The sequence below is a fragment of the Silene latifolia genome, chromosome 7 (genome assembly GCF_048544455.1).
Source record: "Silene latifolia isolate original U9 population chromosome 7, ASM4854445v1, whole genome shotgun sequence".
Lineage (NCBI taxonomy): Eukaryota > Viridiplantae > Streptophyta > Magnoliopsida > Caryophyllales > Caryophyllaceae > Silene > Silene latifolia.
The window spans coordinates 76,116,600-76,126,040 of record NC_133532.1 but is presented as its reverse complement, the minus strand read 5'-3'; the positions used below and the strand labels follow the sequence as shown (position 1 = coordinate 76,126,040).

At 37.0% G+C, this 9,441-nt stretch overlaps 1 long non-coding RNA gene across 1 annotated transcript; it reads right to left on the bottom strand.

Moving 5' to 3' along the window:
- Positions 1-8,336: 8,336 nt before the first annotated feature.
- On the bottom strand, positions 8,337-8,847 carry LOC141591143 (uncharacterized). The gene is made up of 3 exons (XR_012520686.1): positions 8,718-8,847; positions 8,519-8,626; positions 8,337-8,409 (listed from the first exon to the last, which is right to left on the bottom strand). It is a non-coding gene; the product is annotated as an uncharacterized LOC141591143 (long non-coding RNA).
- Between the last annotated feature and the right edge of the window lie 594 nt (positions 8,848-9,441).

The following is a 9,441-nucleotide window of genomic DNA, read 5'->3' as shown; positions in this document are numbered from 1 at the left end:
GTGTGAGTCAAATAAGAACATGACTCTCAGTTAGTGCGACAAATTGCACAGTATCAAGTGACTTCTTTTTAGACAAAAGTTGCTTCATAAATTTCGTGTAAGCAGGCACTTGATTAACTAATTCAAGGAAAGGAACTTGCACATTTAAACTACGAATAACATTTTCAAACTTGTTAGTCTTAAAGTAGAGTACCAAAGATAAATTTATAATCCAAACTACTACTATAGATAGTGGCAGTCAGGGTCGATCCGCAGGGAGGTAGATGCAATTAATAGTTGTCTACTTTTAGTCTGAAGGTAACTGTATTGAGCGGGATTTGGTTTGAATGATCTATAACTAAAGGCAGTAATATCAAAATTAAACTAAGGCAAGTAAATGGGCAATAAATGAAAATATATGAAATCAAGTATTAAAAGAATGCTAAGATGGTCGGTTTACTATAGTTTCGACGGCGGTATCCTAGGTAGGTCCGAGAAAATCACGTAAGATGGGAAAATAAGAAGTCCTCTCGGTCGATTCTTAACAGGTAGCAACCTTTCGGCCTAAGCTACGGGTCCCTAATATCACTAATACTAACTTTCGTCCTGAAAAGTGATTTAAAAGTCTAAATTAACTTATCTCTCGATCTTATTAATTTAGTCGTCTTAATTAGGTAGTCTATTTCCCTCCCCTATCTTTTGGTCTTGTCGGGTTGGTCAATTCCTAAACATTCAACTAGTCACGTGCACTCGATTCGTCAAAAATAGCAATTAAATTAATTAAAACGAAGTAAACCTCACGTGAGCTGGTCAATCGACCAGAGTAGGCGGTCGATCGACCAAAACGTGACTCAGACTAACCTAATCTACGCCGTCTACACTACAGGTCCCCTACATCCTAGCACAAGGGGTTTAGCTACTCATGATTATGATAATAACAGCAATAATATTAACTAATAAAGCAAACGAATTCATACTTAAATTAACTGAATAAACAATTAACATGAAACGATAATATGGCTTTGGGAGAACTAAACTAGAAATTCTAATCCTTGAACGAGTAAAGGTAAACTGAAATTATGGGAGCAGAATTACCAGTTGAAAGCAGGAAGAAGAATCCGAAAAGGATGAACGAAAATAAATTGTATTGAATCACGATCAAGCCTAATGCAAAACTTGATATTTAACCCTAACTATTTCCCTAAGAACTGATGATAAAGGCTTGATCATAGGGTTACGTTATATCAGAATATAACGTGATTCTTATTTCCTAAAACCTAATTACATTGGGCTTTCTCGTCTTTTAATTCCCGTCAAATTAACGGTCTGGTCGATCAACCAGGGTAGGCGGTCGGTCGACTAAGATGCGTTGAACAATAACTTCTGGTAGTCGTGCTCTGGTCGATCGACTGAAGGCACCAGTCTATCGACCACTTCAACAGGTACTTGGCTCCAAAAGCTTTGTGAATTCGTCTTTCGGGCCTCGATACGCGCACCAAGTTTGCTTCCCAAGTAAATACTTCATGTCAACTAATATGACAAGTACTCGGGGACGGATTCGGCTTGATTTCCGCTAAATTCTTCACATTTCTGCAATATTATACAAAAACACAAAAGTAGACGGAAATAGGGAGAATAGTAGCTTAAACTACACAAATGAGCTCTGAAATGCGTGTAAAATGGGGTGTAAAACAACATATTTAGGACACGCATCATAGACCTTGGAGTGATGATACTCCTTTTATTTCTATCTTGTTTACATGGATCTGTAGTTGTTGATACTTGTTTCGTTTGGTACTTCTATTAGACTTTGAGTTGTATTTTGGCCATAAGGCCGCATGTTGGATGCTTTTTAGACTTTTTATGCAGGATATTGGTGTCGGGAATATGTTTCCGACTCATGTATATGTTGCCTTTGACTTACAAGTGGTGAATTGGGGTGGGAATGACCTGTGGCTACTCGATCGAGTGCCCCTCACTCGATCGAGTAACTGCAGGGGTGACATCTAGGGTGCATTCTGATCTCGACCAACTCGATCGAGTAACTGATAAACTCGATCGAGTAAGACCAGCTCGATCGAGTGCCTTACGAGCTCGATCGAGTAACCCTGACACAACTATAATTCGTTTTAACACTCTCTCGTATCATCATGTTGATAGTTCTTGTGATAATATTTCTTGTTGTGGGTGTGTTATATCATTGTTCCGTCTAAACGGTGGCTATACAGTTGTACATATTTGTATGATTTATACAATTTCGGTGGTGTTTATATAATTTTGTATGCTAAATCATATTGTCTCAGGTAACGTAGTGTGTAATGGTTATAATTCATGTAGCATAACTTGTATGGTCGTATAAGAAAGTAATGATGACATGGTTGATAGGCGATCATAGGATGCCTTGATGTGTTGTTCACTTTCTCGATAGTTTCATATCTATATGAGTCATATTTATGTAATATCAAGAAAGTATCGTGGTTGACATGAGTCAAAATGTGCATATGGTTTGTTCGTAATGTCAATGTGGAATAATATTATATCGGCTTGTGTGACAGTAAAGTTGTTTTGATGGAGAACTTTGGGGACGAAGTTCCTTTTAAGAGGGGAAGAGTAATGTCGCGTGGAAAATGACGTAATTATAGCAATTTTATAATATTGTATGACAAGTTTGAAGTATTTAAAATGGTTGTTTGGGTAATTTTGTAATGGTTATTGTATAATTGAGTAGCAGTTTGTAATTGTTGAATAGAATAGCATGTTGTTGTATCTTGTTTTCAAGTAATTGTTCACTATGTTGTCATGAAGTTGGATGTTAGTAGCAAATAGTAGAGTTGTTGATAGTAGAATTGTGTTGTATGGTTGAGTAATAGAGTGGGATGAATGATGTGTTGTTGTGTATCAGTAATATGACTATCGTCTTTGAGTGTTTTGTAATTGATAGTTGTTAACAAGTAATCGATGGAGAAATAGTCTGATAATAGGACTGTCGTCTTTGAGTCGGTTGTTCTTGTGTACAATGTGTGTTTTGTAATTCGATGGGGAGTCGTGTTGTGTATTATGTGCTAGGATAGATGATAATGATGGCTGATGAACATGCATAGTGGGATGGTATTTCTAAACGATCGTGTTGACCTGTGTCGGATAAACACTGGTGTTTACCTCGGTTCCTTTGTCTTTGTGTCGCGGGGGGAGGATGAGTTGAACTTCGGGGACGAAGTTCTTTTTAAGGGGGGAAGATTGTAATATGTCCTTTTAGGGACCCGTTGACCGACGTTCACTGACCCTATACACCTATCTTAACCTTCGGAAACCTTACGGGTGATCACTTGTGACGATGTGAGCTTTGGTTTGTGTGTCACTCGATCTAGCTGAGGCTACTCGATCGAGTAGCTTGGGGGCTCGATCGAGTAGAGGTCACTCAATCGAGTAAGTTGGTTACTCGATCTAGTAACGGGTTTGCAGCGGGGAATTATAAATCGTTAATCGTGAAATCCCAACGGGAGGGGATGTGCACATTAAGGAACATGGGTTTATCGCTCGGATAGATGATCGGGGCTTAGGTGGGAACGGCTGCGGTCCCCCACTAGCAGGACTGGACCTTCGGGCAGTCAGAGACGGTGATTGGTTGGAGGAGGTGGTGTATGTGTGTGTAATGTTGTAATTGTGTAGTGTCTACTTTTGTATTGTTATCTCAGTTGCTGACCTTGTGTGGTTCTGTTGTGTTGTCTTTTATGTTGTGTCTGCCTTGATCCACTATGGTGAGCAGTCAGTCTTAGCAGGTTGTTGTTCGGATCTTAGCTGAGTGCTTGGAGGGACGAGTCTACCACGAGTCATGGCAGAAATAGCTTCACATAGTTGTAGTAATCTTGAGTTGTATCTTTATATCGTCTGTTGTTTTTGAATCATTTGTAATATAATATAAACGTCCTTTTTATCGACATTTGATTATTACTGTCCTCGGGCAACCGAGATGGTAACGCCCTTATCTGCTAGGGAAGGTCTTGTTAAGGCTCCTTTTGGAGATGGGGGTGTTACAGAAACGGTATTTATGCATCAACCGCAAGGTTTTGTTAACCCCCTCTTCTCCGCATCATGTCTATCGCCTTTGTAAGTCCTTATATGGTTTAAAACAAGCTCCACGGGCTTGGTATCATCGGTTTGCGACTTTTATTCAGTCACGGGGTTTCCGAAGTGGTGTTTGTGATCAATCTTTGTTCATTTACCGGAATTGTGCTCAAATGGCTTACCTTCTTCTATATGTCGATGATATAGTATTAACGGCCTCAACCAACTCTCTTCGTCGACAAATTATTCGAGCTTTATCTACTGAATTTGCCATGTCTGATCTTGGGAGGCTTAATCATTTTCTCGGGATTAAGGTGCATCGCAACAGTTCGGGCTTATTCTTATCGCAGACACAATATGCCCGTGACATTCTTAAACGTGCCAATATGGGCTTCTGCAATCCCGTCAGTACACCGGTTGAACCTGGTGCCAAGCTCTCCTCCACGGATGGTCCTCTAATTGTGTATTCCACCTTGTATCATAGCCTAGCAGGTGCCCTTCAATATCTGACTATCACTAGGCCCGATATCACATACGTCATGCAATATGTATGTTTGTTTATGCATGCCCCTCGTGAGCCCCATTTTCATTTATTTAAGTAGCGCATATTGGGTACATTAAAGGAACTATTGACCATGGTTTACCAATTACCAAATCCGCCTCTCACAACCTTACTGCATATTCTGATGCTGATTGGGCAGGTTGTCCCGACTCACGGTGATCGACTTTCGGCTATTGTGCTTTTCTCGGCAATAACTTAGTATCTTGGTCTTCAAAACACCAACCTACTGTCTCCAAATCTAGTGCGGAAGCCGAATATCGAGGTGTTGCAAATGCGGTTGCCGAGACACGTTGGCTACGCAATTTATTATTAGAATTTCATGTTCCACTTACTCGTGCCAATCTCATTTATTGTGACAACGTTTCCGCGGTTTATTTATCCGGCAATCCCGTTCAACATCAGCGAACTAAGCATATCGAGATTGACATTTACTATGTTCGCGAAAAGGTTCGTATTGGTTTAGTCAAGGTTTTGCACGTTCCCGCCGAATACCAGTATGCGGATATTTTTACTAAAGGCCTTCCCAAGCATTTATTCACTCGCTTTCGTTCCAGTCTTAGCGTTTACTCCGCTCCCGCTCCGCGAGGGTGTATTAGTCAATATCTTGTATGATATGTATCTTCCTAGTTTAGCATGTATATCTTTTAGTTATATGTTCATACAACAGGTCTTGGTATAGACGGGTGGGGCGAACAGACGGGTAAAGACCTCTAATAAAATGGGTAGGGGGGACAAGGTGGGGCACCCCCCATGTGCTTCCCACTTTATAACAAATGGGTATTTTGTGAGGAGAAATGGTATCCGTCTATACGTATAGACGGATAGTGTCCGTCTATAATGAGAATTTGTGATGTTCATATTGTATTTAGGCTAGAATATAGCTAACAATATCATGTAAGTCACTATATATATGCTATCATTCACACTACCCTAATTGAGGGATTGAACACTTTCATTTCCAACCTACTTTCCGACTTTTAGCTTTATTCACCATGTAGTGCACAAGTATCACTCCTCCATTTTTAATATAACATCTTTATTAAATTCCTCATGGAAAAAAAATTTATATCATAATATATGCATATTGTAATTCTTCTTCCCTTCACGGTTTTTTCCGGTAGCCAATGCAGGATATGGATGGTCCTAAATCCACGGGAGAAAGTTCCTGGGACACTAGTTTTGTGTTCAGTATGACAGTTTTGCCCTTCAATTTACGATCAATCAGATACAATGTATAGTAGTATTTTCGTCTATTACCTATCAATTCCAGTGTCCCAATACCTTTGGCACGTGTATTTATGCACCCCTAATTTAACCATAATTTTACACATTAATATATTTTTTTCCGTTAAAAATTTACTTTTTTTAAAGACAATTTTAGAACAAATGTTAATATCTTAATACTACATCATAATCATCTATGAATATGTTTCTTACGTATTTATGGTCAAAATTGTAAAACTTTGACCCCTTAAAAATATGGATAAAGTTAAATACAACCCTTAGATTTGTATTTAAACATTAACTTAGGAATTGAGAATTAAATTACACATTACTCAATACAATTAATACAACTGTTAATAATTGATTTCCTCCTATAACTCCTTAAATATAGCCCTAAGAGCTATATTTATCGTTTCCAAAAAAAACAATAATGTTGAAAATATGTAAGAAAGGATTGAAATATTTATTTACTTACTTTGTTTTGAATGCTATTTTAAAACGGAAATGAGTGTTTCAAAATGTAAGAATGATCTGTATAAAAAATAGAAGGAATAGTAATTATAATAACAAAGCTTAAATAAATCGAAAATTGAAGAACAAGGGTGGTCGCCGATGGTATGGGTAAATGTGCAGAATATGATAAATTGATAATGACTAAGGATGTGTTTTGATATTGAAATTTGGAGGCAAAGGAAAGGGAGGAAAAATAGGAGAGGGATTCACTACTACAAAAATCAATAAAGAGGACGGTTCAAAACCGTCCTTATTACGTAAACAATCCGTCCTTAATTCACCCGTCCTCGTAGGCTAAGAGGGCGGTTAAGATAAAGTCAAACCGTCTTCTTTTGTTTGTAAAAACAGGACGGTTGTCTCAAAGAACCGTCCTCTTTTTATTTTCAAAGAGGACGGGTACAGGTCAGAACCGTCTTCTTTTGGATAATGACACTTTATAGTCCAACCGTCCTCTATATATTTTTTGCGCCAAATTCAAGTTTTTGCGCCAAATTTTAAAATGTATTTCGCGCTACAATTTCCGCCAATTTCAGGTTTTTTGCGCCAATTTTTTAAATCAATTCCGCCCCCATTTTTTAAATCAACTTCAGGCCAATTTTCAAATATAATCTGCACATATCGATACGCTTTCACACAACCATATTTTTGAAAAATAAATTGTTTCATTCATATTCTATACGACAATAGTCGCTTAATATTATATTCGGCTACATTTCAAAAAATCAAGCAAATCTTACCTTTATACTCTAAAATCCAACCAAATAAAACCATAGAAGTTTCAACCTCCAAAATACAAGGCTATCAACGACTAATTTTTAAACACACGCACTAACACAAGTTTCTCCATCCACAAACCATCACACAAACTATCTGATCAACCTAATTACTTTAGACGTTGCCATCAAATACTTGCGCCTTAAACTTCAAAGCATATTCAGCCCAAATTTCCCGCACCTCATCAATTTGCTCAACCGAGTATGTTTTCGGAGCTTTAATCATGAACTACATACAAAGTAACCAAAAAACACAATTATAATTATTTACATACCCACATATTTAATTTATATAAAATGAAGTAAATATTGAAACAAAATAAACAAATGAAAGGACGTACATTTGGAATAATACTAATATATCGTCCTCTGATGATCTCAAACATATATCGGCAGACATAATATCCACATAAGACGGTCCCAAATGGCTGTGTAGGACACTAAATTCGAAATCATGTAAAGTGTCAACTACAACGTATATACAATAAGCCCACAACAAAAAAAAAAGGTTATTTGATGAGAATAATCCAAATAGTATTACTAGTCTTCTCATCCACCATTAATCAATGGAATGGGTTCCTTAACTTACGTTCAATACAAGGCTGAAGAAATTGACCCTATTTTACCTAAAAAAAAGCTAACATGAATGCCATCACTGCAATACTAACGCCTAAAACATGAATGCCAAAACACAAAATTAAGGCAAAATAACTCAGGCTTGGAGTCTAAAATGGAAGAAAGTAAATAGTGAGCACACATTGTTATTGAATTGAATTTGTGTTCTCCACTACCAAATCAAAACCCATATCAAACACCAAATTATTCACATTACCACTGAAGATTCAAAAGCATAGCAAGAAGTAAAACCCCGTTTAGAGGAAAATGCCAAATCAACACAACATTGACTATACCCTCACAAAAAATAATTGCTAACTCTGTATGAAATAAAACTTCGCTTCAGATCAGAGGAAAAGGCATGAAACTGGGGCGAAAAGGCTAACTCTGTATGAAATAATAAGACTACTGGGAATAAGCAATTAGGGCTGGTGTAGTAGAAGAAAAATGACTCACAAGTCATATTAATATGAGTTAGAATATAGTTGGGATTAATTTGAGCATACGAGTAATTGTTTGGATTATTCTCACCAAATAACCCAAAAAAAACATAGATTATATCATTTTGGAGATAAAAGTACTATTAGTTGAAGGAGTACCTTTATAATTTTACATTCAAGCTGTTTTTGTGGGTGACACCCGAAAAGTGGATCCATAGAGTTTAGCTTCGTAATTGCCCTGTGTTAAATATATGTTATAGACATGCCTTAATTATATTTATTTTAATAAAACAAATGTAAATCTATGAAATAGTTGCAATCTTAAATCATATACATGCCAAGCTTACAAATTAATTGTATCCTTCAAAAATTTACGAGGCTCTAGAGTTCCAGCTGGATCACACCAATATACTACACCATCCTTTGGATTAATGGCAGCCAACATCCAATGATTACTACCATTTATAAAATAAAACAATCAGCATCGCGTATTAATAAGTAGCATTGAATAATATAATTAATAGTAGTATGAAAAAAGGTACATACCCTTCAAAATATGGAGCAAAAACAAGCTTTCGACTCCTTTCACAACCCGTACATGTCATAGCCTTAACAATATAGTCTGACCGATTATCTTCATTTTCAAAACTAGCGAACTTGGACAATAATGTGGGGCACAAGAATCCTTATGAATTTGTACATTGCATACTCTCTAGCAGCTCAGTTAAATACCTACCACAAAAAAATGATAATTGATCGTCTCAGCATATGTTAATGAATCATATGGTTTAAAAATGCAGTTTAGAAGTAATATACAAGAAAAATGCAGTATAGGGTTTTTAAGCAAAGTTCTTGTGCATTTCCTTTTAACATTAACTTTGTGATGTTTACCAACGTATTAGGAGTCAGGCATGGATACATAAGGGAGAATGAAAGAGTCAGTGTAGCATGGCAACTTCAAACTGTTTTGGATATCGATCTCAATGCTCATTTAGTTATTCCAGTCCTTGACTATACACATTTTTGGCACAAGGCATGTACAGGTCAGCGGTGAAAAAATGCTAGCTTTACATTTAACATCCTGCTTTCAGTAGAGTGATTCTGCTGTGAATAGAGGAGAATAAATTTGGCTGGACTCATACCAAGCATGCAAAACAAAATTAGGAAAATTGTATAAAACATTTCGAAGATTAAAAATCAAACCTCATGAACAAAGCAATGTGAGAGGCACTTATCTCTTCTTCGTCACACCAATGAATAAGGTCTTCAT